Source organism: Accipiter gentilis, chromosome 31 (genome assembly GCF_929443795.1).
Source record: "Accipiter gentilis chromosome 31, bAccGen1.1, whole genome shotgun sequence".
In the NCBI taxonomy this organism is placed as follows: Eukaryota; Metazoa; Chordata; class Aves; order Accipitriformes; family Accipitridae; genus Astur; species Astur gentilis.
Window position 1 is genome coordinate 20,581,378 of NC_064910.1, and position 16,301 is coordinate 20,597,678.

At 41.5% G+C, this 16,301-nt stretch overlaps 1 protein-coding gene across 3 annotated transcripts in view; it reads left to right on the forward strand.

The window, feature by feature from the left end:
* The window catches only part of REPS2 (RALBP1 associated Eps domain containing 2), a 101,817-nt gene that overhangs the window by 17,429 nt on the left and 68,087 nt on the right, over nt 1-16,301 (forward strand). The window lies entirely within an intron of this gene.

A 16,301-nucleotide genomic window follows, 5' to 3' on the forward strand; every position in this document is an offset into this window, starting at 1 on the left:
AACAATTTCATTACAGAATGCTTAATAAGGAGACTTAGAAAAAATGTTAAACTCTTGAATTGTTTGTTTTGTTACCTTCCATTCTGGTCGTCTGGGACTTCTATTCACAGTTTCATTTGATGCCAACTTGTTCAATGTGTTGGTTTCTTGTATGCTGTGCTCTCATATGTGGGCTGTGTTGTAGGTTTGGACCTAAAAGAACTGTAAATATCTTGTGCAGGAATCCAAGTCGAATCCTTTCCAAAGTTTTTGTAGAAAATCAATTTCCTGTGGGGAGTGTCAAGATTTTTAAGGTTAATAATCCGTGGAAATGCCTCTAGCTTTTTTAGCAAGCTGGAAAAAAAATAAATATGGTATTGTTACACAATCAGAATTAAATTTGTACCCTTGATGTGCAATAAGTACTTTTGTATACCTCATTAAAATTTCTTATTTAAAAGGGCAAAAGGTTTTGTATTCTTTCAGTTTGAATTAATTCCCTTTGACATTGAAGTATGGCGCCAAAGATTTTCAGCGTTGTGAGAACTATTATTATGAAAGCAGTTCTGAGGGATTTAAAAACAATGAGAGCCTAGGGAATGGTGCCTAAATATTGTGACATTAAAAAGAAAGGTACAGAATACAAATATATTCCATTATAAACTGTAGTTTAATTGGATCATTTTTACATGACTTGTTCATTGTGAACAGAAGGTTTTCCATATAACTGAATCTGGAAGAATGAAACATACAGGTAAACAAACAGGTTTCTAAAAGAGCACGGTTATTTTAAGAAATCAGTTATTTTTCTGAAAAAATAATTTTTTTAAGTTGTTATTCCCAAACTGTTTGTATTATTTTTGTGGTATTTTGCATGCTTTTGCTGTTTAATGAAACATTTGCAATTGTCACAATTTTTCTGTGATAGTTTGCATAGGAAGATACAAATAAACAGTAGATTTATATACTTCTCACTGTTTATTTGGGAGAAAAAGGTAGCACAGTTTGTCTTCATTTATCAGCATTAAAATCATCCTGGTTTTGTATGTACCTCAAGATCACCTGAATTTACAGGCATATGGTTCTTCAAAGCTGTATTTAATCTGTGAGTGGTAAATACCTCCTTTGTGCTAGTAAGGTACGTACAGTGCAGAGATTCAGAATTATTTGAAACATGGTTTTGAAATTGTAGTGAGTTTATGCAGTGTATCTCCCATACATGTTGAGAAAAGGCTTTTTTTTTTTCTTCCTTCCCCCCAAATATTTTAAGAATTTGTAGTCACTAGAAACTTTTCAGAGAATTAGGAACTTAAGATTTTTTTTTAATTGCATAATGGACAGTGCTGTGTTTAATTTTCTTGTTACTAGTTAGAGCAGGCAAGTTGTTTTAATTCAGAACTTAACATCATAGCACAGATTATTTTAAAAATTATTTTACCTTGATGCAGCATTTTCTGTAAAACCTGATTCTTTCAGATAATGTTATGAAATATGTATACACTGGTTTGTTTTCCGAAGAAAAAGTGCTTGTGGGTAATAGTGTTCAGCTTTTTTCTGCTTGAAAAAATTGTTTCTAGAGGCTGAAAATGCTTTGTACGTGTGTTAGAGAACAGTTTTCTTAGAAAGTTAGTGTGGCTAAGAAGTTAAAGACAGACAAAACTCCCATTTGTGCTCATCAGCAGTGAGCCCGCAGCAGTGGTGAGAAGCAGGACATGGATGGAGGTACTTTTTCGGGTTACTCGGTTGTACAGGAAGGAGAGATGTAAAACTGGGATTTCTCCCCTACCCCTATATAAGCCCCAGCAACTTGTAAGGAGGAAAAAACCCAAAAGGTATCCTACCTCAACTCCTCTTCCCCTTTTTCTTCCCCTCAGCCTACCCCCAAACCCAGTGATGAAATGCAATCTAAAGTTAAGTATTCACACGTGTGGAAAAAACACTCCTGCTCTTTGACTGAAGACCTAGTTTCAACAGCAAAATCAAACTAAGCCACAGTTGAAAGATTTCAAGTGAAGAAATGTAGCAATAATGTGTTTTCTGTTTTATTTAAATATTTTCTATTACATTTAAACTTGCTATCTGTAAGCTGTCAATAATAAGAACATCTGAAATTTAACTTCCCACTGTAAAATAAACCTTGAGACATCCCAAGTTGATGGCACTTTCTGTAGCAGCCCTCTTGCCAGGCAGCAGCCAGGTGTGTAGAGCAAAATTTGTTAGGTGGGACTGGGGTGAAGGGGGATGTTGAGAACAGGACTTTCCTTGTTATCTTGCTTCTCGTGCTGAACAAAGTGGTTGTTGTAAGTCTACTAAGCCAACAGATTCCTGTGCAAAAGCACTGAGGGAATTAAAAGCTTAAGCGGTTCCTGCACTCGCAGGAGTTTAAATGGTTTAGGCAAGGAAAATAGGGGAAAGAGTATATATTTGTTAAGTACTAATGCTTTTGCTTGTTCTCAGTTAGGGTCCAAACTACCAAAGCAGTTAAACTTGGGGGGTTTCAGCTCATGAGCTTTCCTAGTGAATTCACATGGGGCTGTTCAGTGTGAATCTCGGAGAAATCTTTTGAATTGTACAGCTCTTATAGAAGAAAAGAATTTCTAGCTCAGTCACAAAGAGTACGTGCTTACTAAAATATAAATGTATTAAAAGTTGTCTGTGGTTTTGCTCTTTTTAAAGCTGCTGCACTTTGGCCTCCTTTTGTGAACATGTTATAGGGTTTAATTGCATGATAAACTCTTTGCTCTGCAGGACTCCTGTTTCATTTAGTGCAGAAATTGTGCAAAATATAAGGCAGAGGGTTAGGAGAAGGAAGAGAGGCTGCTGCCTCTAAGACATGAATTGGCACACAACACAAGCTTGGGTTTTGGTATTCAGCTTTCATTTACTTTAAGCAATAATTTGCCTAAAGACTTCTGCCTAAATATAAAACTTACCACTGTTAAAGAACAAGAAAGAAAATAAAGCAGTTGAAAGGAAAAATCATTGCTAAATAGTTCATTCACTGTCCTGGTGCATAGGCTTAATTTTGAATACTGAAGCAACATAATGCTAAAAATGACCAGATACTTAAGAAAGCTGCATGTGACAAGCTTTTACAAATCCTTTTTATTCTAATATGTAGTAATGTGTACAGATGTCTTTTTGTTTTTCTAGATTAACTCCAGAAAGTCCTGTGAAAGAGTCATAAAAGCCTCACAGCTAATATTTTTAAATACCTTGCCTGCTGTGTTATGTCCTAATAATGGAAGTATATTAAAATACGCATGTTGTTGGTTGTTGCATTAAGACCAAAGAATTGAGAAACTCTGAATAATTTAGCATTTCAGATATGTTGTGAGCTCCTCTTGCACATGCCGCTGTGGAGAAGGTGCTTTAGCGGCAGCCGCGGGTGGAAATGGTATGCAGCCACTCTTTCCCAGTGCATCCCACTCTTTCCCACTGCATCTTTGCTAAGCTCCTCTTCTTTGAACAATGGACCAATGCAAAATAATTACTTGTAGCCATTACTAGAGCAGATCGTAAATACTGAGCATGCGGCACAACAGGTTTTGTGAAGAAAAGCACAGAGCTGTCTTCCTAAGGCAAATGCAGATTTATCGCCCTGTGTTGAATATTATCCAAACATGGGTGATGCTCAGTTTGTGAATTGTCCTGTTTGATTGTAGGAGGATTGCTTGCAGGCTTAGAGATAAGTGCTAGCTCATGTACCTTGTGTGAAATGAGACCTAGATCACAAATAGCTATGCTCATATCCTTATAAAATTGGCCCGTGGAAATGAAAAGCAGGGATAGCTTTCATTTGCTTAGTGCAAAAATGGCAAAGTGTTACTTGTAAATGTGTAGGAGGAGGAAGCACAGACAGAGGAATTATTTTTGAAACAGTTGTAGTGTTTTATGTAGGAAAGAGTGAAGATCTTTCTTAAAATTGGTGGTGGTGGGGTTTCTGCTACTAGAAGAAAATCGCTAAGATTTTATTGGACATTTCCTTCTTGCTTTGCAGATAGTAGTATATGTGTCCTGCAGTGATCGTTGGTGGCTTTGGAGATCCTAAATCAGCATGCAATACCAGCGTCGGGTCGCTCTCTATTTTACCCATCTCTTCAGAGCCAAATAAATCAGCAGTCTTTTCTCTGCCCAGCGTGTTAAGTTCTTCCTTATTAATTTGCTATTTGGAGCCACAATTGTTTGTTGAAAGTTGTGCCAAGAACTTAGAAATTAAACGGGGATTTGCATACCTATTGCAAATCTCAGCCATTGGGTTGCTCCCCTCAGCAGTGCAAGCCTGTGCAGTTCTCTGGTGCGCTGCAGCAGATAGCCTGGGTGGAAAAAGGGCTGTTACAAAGATACTTTCAGTATTTGATGGAAGTCTTCGAAGTCCAAAGCAATTTTTGACAGTCTCTCGCAAGCACAAATTATGCTATCGTTATCTTTATCGGAGGACGAGAGAGAAGGGTTGAGCAGAAATTGCTGCAGCAGTGATGTGTGATGCATCTGTGATAGATGAGAAACAGGGTGTGCCATTAGTGACTTTTGTCTTTCCAGAGTGAACCAACCTCAGCTGTTCCACACAAATTGCCACCGACCTGGTGGTTAGAAAATTCTTTTACAGAATTTCACTCCAGACTTACCTGTCTGTCAGTGAATTATGCCCATTTCAATTGAGTGAAATGCTCCTAATAACATGTCAATTAATTTTAAATTGCACAAATCTTCACTCTGCTACCAAGACTTGGAAAACAAATTTCACCAATTGCTCCCTCTGGGACTTTGGAAAAGACATAATTTAAAGCACTGTGTAAGACTTTCAGTCTCCTTTTTTTTTTTTTAATGTACAGAATTTGATTTTTATAAGTGGTTTTGGATTTAAAAAAAGTGAGAGTAGTTTTGCAAAATAGTTTGCTGAATCTTTAAACCCACGTTGCTAAAAGTTAATGCTGTATAATAACCTCTGTGTAGTGCTGTGAAAGACATTTGCAAGAGGGCTGTGATTCTTAAGTGGTGTATTATTTACTTTTGCATATCATGATATTTGGGTCTTATAGTTGTTTTAAGCAATTAAAGATTAGGGAGGAGAGGCTAATGGAAACAAGCATAAAGGTGTTGCTGAACTGAATGTTTAAGCACTCATCTGTGTTGCACTGGCCAGAGTTAAAAACGCTCGTGATAAAAGGTGAATGACATAAATTGTATGTTAGACATCAATGTATAAGAAAAGCTTTATTCTTATTTTTCTTTACTGGAACCAAAGTCCACTGAAAACAAATAGATCCCAGAGGGATTAACTTGAGTTTTGTCTTGTAGAAAAATCCTGCTGCGAACCAAGTCTTGTACGGGAGAGGCCATCCTGCTTTGATCCATGTGCCAGGGTTTCTGCAGTGAAATCCAGAAACCTGCAGCTAATAACTTTGCCGCTATAGTTTTTTGGCCAGCTCTGCTACGCATCAGTCACCGGTCGGGTTTGGGTCACTGTATTTCCACTGGGTCCGGGAATGTTTCCCAGGTGCATGCCCTGGGAATGGCCTGCGTATGGAAGCGCTGCCAGATGCCCCAGGAGCCTGCCTGTCCCCCTGCCCTGGCCCCGGGCCGCCTGCCTTCCCTGGGAACCAGCCGTGGCAATGCCGAGTGGGTTTTCGGCAGGGTGGCCTGCCGATCCCGTGGGTGGCCAGAGCTAATGGCGGTCTCGCAGCCTATCCACAGCTCAGCGCAGCTGCAGAAAACTCAGATTTCAGCTCCATTTAGGGTCACCACCTCTGCTTATTTGTAAAGACTGCTCTTACTTCTTTCACTAATTGTTGAAGGCGGTTACCTCTCCTGCATTTTAAAGGGTTTCTCCCTGAAGTCACGGCAAATCTGAATCAATTAATCGCATACTTTTTTGGAGCAAAGCTGAGCAACGTTTGCTTTAACCCTTTGTCTGACCCTTTGTCTGCAAGTGGGGGGCTTTCCAGTCTGCTCTGAAAACCCTCACTGGGGGACGTGAGCCCGTGGAGGAGGAAGGTCTGCAGCTGGGCCAGTGCTTTCAGGTTCTGCCCTGCCGCTTGTCCCCTGCGCTGCCCAGGCCGTTGTGGAAGGGCTTCAGCACTGGCAGAGTGGGAAGGAGAAGCGGGTGTCTCTTGAACTTTGGACAAGGATTTTTTAAGAGTTTGTGGGAGGAAACCTGAAGGACGGCTCAACACGCTTGCAGTCAGCAGTGCTGCTGCTGCTTGTGGCTGTAAGAGCTTGGCCGAAATGAGGTAAAACGTTGACGATGGCCGAGAGGAGAGTTTTGATTACTGCGTCTCCCAGCAGCCGGAGTGACTGCATCTCAGCCATCTCTGCCTATGGCTTTTTAGTTTCCCAGACTATCTCATTGTTTGGGGTAAAATCCTGTGTACTAGATCTCCAACAGAAGAAATTCATGTTTACGTGGAAACTGCAAAGCCAAAAGATTTGTCATTTCCTCATGGGCCTTGTACCGTAATGATGTGAGCCATCACTGAAATGTAAAAATGTAAACGTTAGATGTTTTTCTATAATCTTTCTAGTCAACTTTAGGTATCCTCTGTGTTCAGCCTCTTGTCATCTACAACCCACATCTACAACGATTTGATCCCATAGATGTTATTGTGAGTTAAACCATGGCCCATGGGGCTCAGCGTCCAAGTGTCTTGTCCCTGTTCAGAGGGGAAGCGAGCGAACTGCCTTGTTTAATTATGATCGGAGATTAATGTATTTATATCTAATTTGTCTGAGACATACGACTGGGTGCATCAGGACTGCAGTGGTGGTGGGAGGGGTTGCATCCATCAACAAGTAGAAGGGCACTTGCTGAGAAGAAAAGGCTGTTTGCTTTCCAAAATAAATAGAGAAATGTTTTTGCCTGGATATGTAAAGATAACAGTAGTTGTCATGAGGTTTGCTGTCGGTTGCTCTTGGTATGCTTTCAGCTGTGAAAACGCCTACAAATGGAACAGATCGTAAAGTTATCCTGGCATAGCATCTGAGAGTGGAACTCCTGAAGTATTTCCTTGTTGTAGTTGCAAAGAAATGGGGAAATAATAAGGCAGCCGTTGTAGAGGCAGCAGAAGCATACTACAGTACTGTCTGTAGGCAGTCCTGTAGACCTCTGTAATCCTGTAACGGCAAGTTAAAATAGCTTTGTTTTCTGGGATTCACCCCTAGCAATGCAGTGTACTTGGACAGAATGAAGTCTTTAAACATTGCCATTGAATGAGAAAAGAAAGATTGGACTGAAAAGGTCCATACTTTGGGTAGCCTTGGCTTGAGTTTAACAGTGGAAGTATCAAGAGACTGCTGATAGCACTTAATTTTTATACATTTGCAAAGGAGATTACTTGCCTTTATGCCTGTTTTCCTCATTGTACTTTGACTTTAGCTTTTATCTAGCAGTTGTGTCCGTTGTTTTTTTCTTAGGTGCTAAAAGAGTCTCCGAATTTGAGAAGATATTTTGATTTGTCTGTTCATAAAATGTTATGGTATGTCCACAGGAGATGTTATCTCCTTACTCCTAAGCTCAAAGCTTGTCACTTTTCCAGACATTTCAAGTTACTTTTTGTGCCTTAGGTGAGATTGGCAAGCTTGGTGTGATGGGGAGGTGTTCTCACAAACCCTGTTACTTATACCAAAGCTTTTTATGATGATATTTTAACGTGAGAACAAAACAGAATTGTATTGCTGAGCTTTGTAAGTTATCTCATTTATTGAAGAATAAGTCACAACAAAGAATTGATGTTAGCTTCTTCAGAGGGTAAGGTAAATGCTCTCTAACAACACTTCATGATGTATAAAAATGAAGTGGATTTTTCTGTAATACACATTTGTTTTGTATGAGTAATACTCAAACTGAATTTTGACTTCAACAAACAAAATTACTGCAATCCAAACCAGTGGGGATATTCCCGCCCCCCCTCCCCCTGAAAAATTGATTTTTCAGTCTGTGGCACACTGTTAAGAGACTGAAATTTGACAAAAGGTAGGATAAGGATTCTCTGTATGAATAACAAACTGCAAGATTCATTCAAATGTTTTTAAGCTGGCTTGAGGAGTCCTGCATTATAAATGGCTTCATGCTCTGTTACAAAATTTCAGTGTTTTCAATTTATTTTTTTTTTAAACTCAGGATATGTGTTTTAATCCATATCTGAACTGCAGCAATGGAGAGACCATTCTTCCTTTTATAAAAAAGGCTTGGACAGATTGCAGAAATCTTTCCTACAAAGGTTTGATTGTTAAGGCTGAGCTTCAAGTTATATTTAATTTCAGTTTCGTAATATATATACACACAGTGTTTTGAATGGATTTTAAAAAACCAGCATATTGAAATACATTGGAGATCATAATAAATGTCATTCTAAATAATGAACTCAAGCTTATAAACAAGTGCCATATTTTAAGTCAGTGAAGATGTACTCTCAAGATGAAAATATGCTAATGAAAGTGCTGCTTGTGTAAAGTGTTCCTTGAAATAAATTAACGGCTTGGTTGCTGAAGTGGTCTAAAATGCTAAAACCACAAGGATGTACTACCTTTCCCTAAAATCTGTCCTTGATAAAAATAGCATTGTCCTCTAATGTTCCTGTGATCATCCTGTATTTTCATTCCTGCAGTGCGCGGGTGCAGCTCCTGTGCAAAACACGGCATTTCCACTTTAGCTAAAGAGGAACTCTCCATTCACTTTCACTACTAGTAAAGTTTAGATACTATTTTCAGTTCAGCTTCCAGAAAATGAAAGTTTTAGGAACAGATGCGCATTTCAGTTGGCCCAGTGCCAGTGCTGGCCAAATTCCAGTGTGGATAGTTAGATCCTGACTCCATCAAGCTCCGCTTACCTACAAGCAACTGGCATTGTAAAGGTGTTCAGGATAATGTCTCCACTGAGCAGGCAAGAGTTGGAGGGTCTGGGTTCTCTTCTCTCACAGCCTGGACCTTCTTTGTGTTATGTCCCTAGATACGTCCTTGGATGAGAAGAGGTGAGCAGGAAAATGAACAGAAATCTTTGGAATGACTAGTGCCTTTAAAGAAGCATATTTGCAATGTATAAAATGTTTAGTATTAACCATGTGTAGGATAGGCTTTATGAAACTTAAGTCTCGTGTCCAAGAGACTGAAATGCTCTTGGCTGGGACTTGCATCAGAAGAAATTTGGATAAGCCCTGTGGAAGCTTCTTGCAATCTACTTGTTTGGATGGGGCAGTGTGACAGCTCTGTACTTGCTATTTTACTTGGGACATTATGCTTACTCCCTTGCTTCTACAGTAAGATTTGAAAAGCAGATAAAACATCCATAACCCAATTCTGTGTAGTCTGCAGATTTCCATGGGATTTTAGGTCTTAATAGTGATTTTGGCAAGGCAGTTTGTGCAGCATTTCAGAGAATGACCTGCTCAGTGTCTGCATTTCCATATCCAGATGCTGAGGAACTGATTACCTTCAAAGAATGTGAAGCAGTTCAGTGAATAAGTGGACTAATACTTCTATAAAAATCCATACTGCTTGTTGGTATCCTTATGCCGAGTTCTTAAATATGGAGTAACCTGTCTTCAGGCTTTTTATTTTTGTGTTCCATGTGTTACAAGCTTTATTAAAATTTTACTCAGAATCCTATACAGATTTATTGGCACAAGCTGTATTTATTGACCTGGATAGTTTTTCATATCAATTTGATGCAAACTAGTGAATATGAAACACAGCTAGAACAATTTTAGGTGGATGAATGCTGTTCTTGGAGCATTCATTTTCCAAATAGAAGAAAAAGCCAAGGAGGTTTTGAAGATAATTTACTTCATCTCTTTCACCTCTGCATGCTTTTTTACACACTCCTAAAGGCATGTGTTTAGTGAAGGTGATGCTAGGTTTTTCTTTCAAAGCAAAGACAGAATGACAGATCAGCAAATGTATATAACAACCTCTGACCTAATTTTGTAGGCACTGCTATTGTGAAAATAATTTACTTGGTGTGGAGACTGTCAGACATTTCTCAGGAATGGTGTTCTTAAGCGTCCCAATAAGACTGACATTAGATGAGTGTCCACCTTTTCCATGTCACATGCAGGTAAAAAGATTCATTCGCGTTTGTATTTTAAAGACAAAAGGTTGAGCACAGGAGATGGGATTTCTTTCAGCTATACTTCAGCGCTTATACTAGCATGCATCAGCAGCCTTTATTCCTTGGCAGAGTTTCTCTAGCCAACACTCCTTAATAATTGAAATCTTTAGATTAACTATGCTGATTCGCGTGTCCTGGTAGCTGCACAATTCAGATCAATACTTCTTGTAACTTGCGGTATGCTAGCATTGCCAGTATTCCTGTTTGAAGAGAAGTACTGCACAATTTGCATGCTTGAGTTTCTGTAGACGTCTGCAGCTGCCTGTTGTCAGGTACAAGAGAGGACTTGACTGGCCCTTGCACTGACCAAGTATGACTGCCCTGCTCCTGCCCTGCCTGGTCACAAGACTCTTCACTGGTTGAAAACAGTTGTGTTTGGGTTAGTTTTGTTTTTTTAACCTCTGCTCAGGAATTGACTTTTTCTAGTATACCAAATACTTTTGTTAGGCTTCACTGTGAGACTTAGAGTTGTTTGAAAATGATTTTAGTGTTTGTTTCATGTGTTCTATCCATGGCTGCATGCGTGTGTGTGCACAAAAGTGTACACTGAATCATAATCCTTGTAGTTCTCGGTGTTGGCATAAAAAGTTCTGCTTGGAGCTGTTGGAAAAGTGTTTCCCTGTTCCTGAAGTGCACTGCTTTCCCCCTAGATGTGCAAAGGTGCGATAGCCCATGTTGCACCAGTGCACGCAGATGTGAACAGTTCTGGGTTGTGCCAGGAGTAGGAGTTTGGGGAAACCCTGGCGGTGCTACCGGCAGGTTTTTGGCTAACGGATGTGGTTGCTCTCTGCTGCTTTTATCACCGAGTTAACTGAAGGTGCTAAGCTTTGGCAGTTTATCAGTAGCTTGCCTTGCAACTTAAAATTATGTTGTTCTTTAATGTAAAGCGGTGATCATGCAGAGCTTAAACAGTGAGAATGTTTTGTAGTTAGGTCTTTAAAAATGTACTATGTAGTGTTGTCTTGTGTGCCATAAACTAAGCTGTTTTAAGTTCCTTTTGTTTTAGATGTTGGAACCCTGCTTGCTCAAAACAGCTAGATTTTTAGTAAGCATTTCAAATGATGTTTAAAAAAGTAAAAAATAGATAAAACATCTGTTTTTAAAAGACAAGATCACAGAATAAAATAAATAGTTACAGAAATACCACTGATATGGAGGAGCAGAGCTAAAGAACCTAATCCATAGCAGAGCCTCTTCCTCTGTACAGCTGGGCACGTAACTGCTCCAGCATGTTCCTCTTCCTATGGCCTTCCCAGGCAGTAATCCTACTGGATCCAGGATGTGGTGTTTCTTACTTTAAATAATAGAGAGAGAGAGATATGTAGGGCTGGGCTCCAAGTAGCGTTACAGATAGCTGAACAATGATCTGTTCAGAAAGAAATACCTGTTTAAGAATGTAGCAAAACTTGTCTGTAACAAGCAGATCAAAGACTCTGTAAACACATATTTATAAAAAAAGGGTGAAGTGGGTCAGATGCATGACACAATTTTGAGATAAGCTGTTGATAAGCAACTGCTGCAAATATTTGTCTTTGAAACAGTTGTATGAGGGTGGTTGATCCAGAAGGGAGCCTGGGGTTGCTCCGTGGTTGAGGTCTGAGCTGTGGTGTCCCAGCTGGCCGTTCTCCGGAGAGCGCTGGCTGAGGGGTGCATCAGGTAACGGCAGCAGCTTTTCAACACGTTCCTTAAAATGCAGAGGCAGTTGATGAACTGGAAAATCTTTCTACCTCATTATGGCTTGAGCAAGGACAAGTAAAAAAATTGTGCTTTCTGGGGTTGGGCTGAGATGGAAGGTGCAGTGAGAAAATTTCCTTTAACGTAGGAGGTAGGGGTGCTCATTTTCTTTTTCTTTCCGAATGAGTTGAACATGCATTCAGCTTACACGTGTTCCTTGCAGGGTCTCACAACCTTCAGAGAGGTTTGAGTGCCTTTGGGCTGGGTTTGCCCACAAATGACAAGCAGTGACAATCTGTGGCAGGCAGCAACAGGGGGGCAGAATAGACAAAAACTATGTGCTAGCTAGATACAGAGGATGCCATAGCAGCATTAATGGCTAAATGAAAAAGCAACTCTACTGTTGCCTTACAGCTGAAAACCTTTCCCTTGAGGCTGCAGGATGGTCATCTCAGCCTGTCCATAGGATTATGGAATAGTTGTTTCTGATTTTACCTCTTTTTCTACTTATGGAAAACAAACTTCAGCTCTCGGCTTATGTTCAGTTCCTGAAGTTTAGCTCTTGCAATCTAAATTAGACCTGCCCAGGGTGTTTGAGAGGTCAGTGCTCTTGGAGACTGCAGTGGAAACTTGTTCAGAGAGAACTGGAGAGAGCTGGAACAATGTCAGATTGTGCTGGGAAAAGCTGCTTCATGTGGGATGTCTTCAAGGAGCAATTACAAAAATAACACTCGCTGTCAGCCGATCGAGCAGAGCAGTGAGTGGATAATAAATATAAAAATCTGCTTTGTGTTCCAGCATCTCGAGATGTAAAGCTTTTCTATTAGAAGTTTGCATGGAGAACGGTAATTTAAAACAGCCGCTCTTCCAGCTACATTTAAAACAGCTTGTAGTTACATTTTAAATTTTAATGTTGATGAGTTGGAGATCTGTTTCTTTTAAAAAAAAAAGTATATATTTTTATAACCATAGAAAAACTTCTGGCCTGTCAGAAGAGTGTGCAGGCATCTAGATCTTGCTCTCCCTTTCTTATGGCTGCTTGATAGGGAAGGTGGTGCGATTCGTGTACAGAACGTGTGTTTTAAAGCTACCTGCTGAAATCCGATTGAACTGAGAGGTGCTGTTCCAGGACTGACTGAGAACAAACACGAGATTAGACACTACAGCTTTCCATCCTTCTCCAAGAAATGTTGTTTTCACATGTTTTGTGAAATGAACTTTTTTCCTTAATTGGCAAATTACTTTTGAAATTGTTTCATATAAGCAGTTACGCCTTGCAGTAAATTTAAACTCAGTTTTAGTTCACTCAGCATTGTGTTCTTGCCTCGTGAACCATTGAATAGATCAATTTTTGACTAATCCTGTTTATCATCCTGAGTTTAGATTTGGCAGGCAACATCTGTAACCTGCCACCATGAAAAATTATTTTCAACATGTTCTTCCTTAAACTTTTCTTCAATATTCAGCTGTCACTGGAGGATTACAGTTTTCTGCTGAAGAATTAAAAAAATTGCAGTGAAAATTGGCTGTCAATAGTTCTGTATTAGAATCCCTTGAAGTATCAAGGTATGCAGGTTGTTTTGATTTACATGTGTGACCATTTAGCAGTGCACTAATAGAAAATACCAGTTCTTTCCTTGCTGAATAGTATGCAACCCAATACTGACAACAGGACAGGATAGAAAGAATTCGTTTTTAAACATCAGTTGAATGAAAGTAGAACTGATGTTTCCCATCTATTTCAGGGGATAATTTCAGAAACAGTCAAGTTTCAGCTTGAAAAAACAGTGTGTGACATTCATATACAATGCCTTTAATTCATGGATCTTGGAAACTCTTAGTAGTATATCACACAAACTAGCTTAATTTCAGTATTGTATATCACTAAATGTAATCTGGCCATCAAGAGGCTATGTGCACTGACCCTGCGAAAGGTAAAACAGGAAAACAAAAAAATAACGTAGTATTCAGTTTAAGCTGCTGTGGAAATTTGAGCAAGCAGCATATTCCGAGTAATTAATTTTGGATAAATTAATTTGAATAAAAGGCTAATCTGCCGCCTACCTCTGCGGTTGCTGGAGAGCGGGTCCGCTCCCATTAGTGGCTCTAAGCCGGGTCCTGATGCTGGTGTATGAAATGCTGTCTGGAAGGAGACCAAGGCCCGCTCCCTTAACTGCACAAGGAACCTCATAAGAGTGAATGCCTGTACCTGCAATTAATCTATATGATTACCTACAATTAATTGTGCAATAAATTTGGCTAGTCTGTCAGCTTGCATCTTTTGCTGTGGGCCGTTAACAAAGAGATCAGGATTTAATTGCACAAACAACACAGAGGAGCTTGCGCCTACAAAATCTATTTCTGTTGTTACCACCAAAGAGCAAAATTAGAGAGGCAGTTTCAGGTTGGCTGGCTGTAAGTGTGCTTGAGAAGGAACACCGTAGTTCTGAGAGACAGTGTGTCCTTGATAGAAATTTTTAGTCTGCTCGATCAGAATAAAACGTTCATGTTTCCATATGAGGAGGAAGCAGAGCATTTACAGCATTCAGCGACCTTAATATTTCAAAGTGTAGAAAAAGATATGGAAAATTAACTCTCAGTGTCTTTTCAGGAAGATGATAGCATCACAAATCCCTCTGTGAAAGTCCCAGTTGCCCAGTGCTTCCTCTTCCAGCGACCCGCGAGAGGAAAGGCGGATGTCGGTAACGCTGTGGAGCGTAGGGTGCCATGACAGGAAAGCAGCCCAAGAGGAAAACCCCTCTGGGGTACCCCCAGGGATTTTGTGTGCCCTTTTTGTGCCATGGCGGCTGACATCCCAGGCGCCGTCTGTGGGTCACGGCGGAGGTGAGGACCCGTGCCCTGCCATGGGAGGGCCCAGGTGCAGGCGGGGGGGGGCCCAGCTTTTGGAAGCAGTGCAGGCCTTCGTCTAAGAAACGTCTCCCGTAACGAACCGGGGCCGTGTACCCAGACTGAATTTCAGCTTGGTTGTGCCCCTTCTCTGTCTGTTTCTCCCCAGGCTGTTGAATTTGTCAGCCTGTGAGGCACAGCAAGCCCCCGGCCGGCGCCTTCCCACGCGCCTGCCGCAGTGGTGTCGACCCCAGAGCTGTCGGGCTCTGGCGTGGCTGGGCGGCTGCGCCCGTGGGGGGCCGGCTGGGCCGCAGCTGTGGTGCAGGCTCCGTGTCCCGGGTTGAACCACGTCGGCTGTGCTCCGTGCCTCTGCGTCAGACAGAGCCGGGGCCACTGGTGGGGAAGGACGGTGCAGGAGTGGGAGGTGTGGGCGGCAGGACTGAGCGAACGAGGAGCATCCAGGGGCAAGGAAGGAGCCTGCTTTGGAGGTCAGAGATGGCACCGATGATCTGCCCAGCCTTCTCCAACCAGTGCCGGTCCTGTGATCGGCTGTCTTGGCAGCACACCCACGCCGCAGGCAGGCCGGCGGTGCTCCCGCAGCACCGCGGGCATGCACCTCTGGTGTCAGCTCTGGCCATGGGACCCTGGGAGACGCTGTCAGGGGACCCACTGGTGCAGCAGGACCCTGCAGTGGGTGGTGTTGCTCCCTGTGGCACTGGGGGAGCCCTCTGCACCGCTGGGGTCTGCATAGTGCCATCCACGGAGGTGAGTGCGATGCGCTTGGCTCCTTCCCGTGCCCTCCTCCAAAGAGTTCCCTCCACCTGTTCCTTCCTCCCCAGCACGCTCCGATTTTTTTTTAATCGTGCTTCAGCACTCTCCATCTCGGGCATGTGCCAAGCGCCCTGCGTTCCCACCAGAAAATAAAAGTAAGGCCTGCAGCAGGGTGGGGGATAAAAAAAAAAATTTAAAAAGGCCAGAGTGATTTCAGAAAAAAGATATGTAGAGGAAAGCGAATGGCAAATGGCACTGGTTAATTGAAGCTGTCCTTGTACAGAGAATCAGTCTCCCTTTTCATCAAGCAGTAAGAGAAAACTGCTTGATGCATGGCTTAATTCCTTGATCACAAGATGTATCTCCAAAACTCGCAGCAAGAGAGGGAAGCCAGAGCTCATTCAGTCAAAGCAGAAGCCACATCCAGAGAAGAAAGACTTTGCCTGAAGATAATTTTCTTTGTAGTAAGAATTACCATTCCAAAACATTTGTTTTTTCAGTAATTGTTTCACATCACATTTTGACACTCTGTGTGTGTATGTGTGTATATATACACGTATAAAAATAAATCAGAAAAAATAAGACTATTCATTTGTGCTATTTATTCATATGCATGACATGGTAATAGTTTCTGTCATACTGTTGTAGCTTGGGAGTGATCCATGGACAGGGTTTCCTGGAGAGCAGCCCTTACCTGTGAAGAACTGGCACAGCTCTGCTGTCCTCCTGCACGCAGGTGACACACCTTGCCAGCCAGGAGGCATTGCTAATTTAGATGTATTTTCAGGAAAACAGTTCGGGGCTTCCCTTTGTGTCTGGGGTGAATGGGGTTTCGTTCTAACATCAATGCCTGGCTGAAGTTTGTTTGTGAACATCTGGGAGCTCCAGGCATGGGAGAATTGGCGCCTGTGCTTAAAACCTGCTG